Source organism: Buceros rhinoceros, unplaced genomic scaffold (assembly GCF_000710305.1).
Source record: "Buceros rhinoceros silvestris isolate BGI_N320 unplaced genomic scaffold, ASM71030v1 scaffold8639, whole genome shotgun sequence".
Classification (NCBI taxonomy): Eukaryota; Metazoa; Chordata; class Aves; order Bucerotiformes; family Bucerotidae; genus Buceros; species Buceros rhinoceros.
In genome coordinates, this window is record NW_010430906.1 from 30,298 (window position 1) to 31,939 (window position 1,642).

At 40.7% G+C, this 1,642-nt stretch overlaps 1 protein-coding gene across 1 annotated transcript in view; it reads right to left on the bottom strand.

Moving 5' to 3' along the window:
• MRPS31 (mitochondrial ribosomal protein S31) overlaps positions 1 to 1,642 on the bottom strand; it is an 18,434-nt gene that overhangs the window by 3,485 nt on the left and 13,307 nt on the right. The gene's annotated exons all lie outside the window — the stretch shown is intronic.

Genomic DNA, 1,642 nt, shown 5'->3' on the forward strand with positions numbered 1-1,642 from the left:
CAGGCAGGCAGGAGCAGACAACAGGGCAGAGGGGCGAGGGAAGAAGACTGCTACTGGCCACTGCAGCAAGCCAATACATCTAGTCACATCTTTAGATGTTCACACCAAGGTCAGAGAAGTTTTAAAAATCATGACCTTGCCCTGATGTCTCAAAGCACAGCACAGTGCCTTGGTAAAGCACTCTAGCAAGAACACCAGAGATGCTCTGGAGCCAAGAAAAATGGTTATAAGCAGTCTTTTTTCTTTCTTATATTTAAAACTTTAAAGGCTTTCATAAGGCTGAAAGTTGAGTATCTGTGCTTCCTCAACAGAAAATGTAATTACACTTATGTTTTTTAACCACGTGCTTGTGGCATGGAAGAAAAATCACACACTTCTTTACATAGAATAAGTTGAGATAATATTCTCGTACTGAGGGAGATGACTTACAAAACTGCAGAACTAACAGCAGGAAGGGGCACCTTTCTTTTGCAGAGCCACTGAAAGTGAGGTACGTTGATGTAACTGGAGTGAGGTTCTCAAGCTTTTAACTGTGCTTTGACATACCTGATCTGATTAACAGCCTGTGGCTGGCAGTTTGATAGGATGGAATTTACTGACTTGATATTTCAACCTGAGAGGTGATAGATTTTGGAACGCTCCACTGGAATTTTCCACATGACTAGTCTTTGTGGACAAATCAATAAAGGTTCTTGTTTAAGTATATGTAAAGGCTCTTTGTCCATTTGCCACCCCATCCCAGACAGCACAGTTCCGGCCACACTGCTGCAACAGAAAAACCACTGGCCTCCAAAGACGCCTGGTCCACTTATGGTCCCAGACAGCAGGGTTCCAGCCACATTACAACAACAGAAAAACCATTGGCCACAGTGGTTTTAAGCTTGCAAAAACATGACTAGAGTATGCTTGGATTTCTACATGATGGAACAGATCAATTCTGGCAGCAGTGATTAAATCCTGTGAAGAAAGTGCCAAAATAGGATGAGAATAAGCATTAAGAAACAATGAACCACATTATGCAATTTGCAACTCAGTATAGGACAGATTTTCAAAGACTCCCAGCTTCAGACACTAACCTGTTTTGCTTTCAGAGACCAAATAATTCTTAAGTAGTTCTGTTTGATGTCTTTTAAGTCTTTAATAAAAAAACCTCACACAACAAAAACCCACAGCCAAGCCTTCCTTAAAGTTATAAAGTCTCTCTCCCTGAAGTGTACACTTGTTTTGTGTAGCTGTTCTTCCCTTAATATACGCACTCCCTCTCTGCTGGCTTAACTTCATACAGAGCTGCTTTTTTTTTAATGCTAATAAAAGTAAATACTGTGCACAAAGATATCTAGTTAATATAGATGCCCAGAGTGAGTGAATATTGTGAATGTTTACTCCTATGAAACAGATAGAACAAAGAGAGCAAACAACTGTTTAACACTCAGCTGGTGCAGGTATGGAACTGGCAGATAGCCCGTTAGGATCCAGCTAGCTGCTTGGTCTGGGAGCCAGAATCAGCACTATGAAACATACAGAGCAGTTTAAAAATTCCTCATACTCTGCTAGAAGTTTCTTCAAAGAAGTTACATACTAAAAGGTATTATGTAATAGACTTGAATGGCCTTTTGGTGTTGAAAGCATCAGGAGGGAGGGA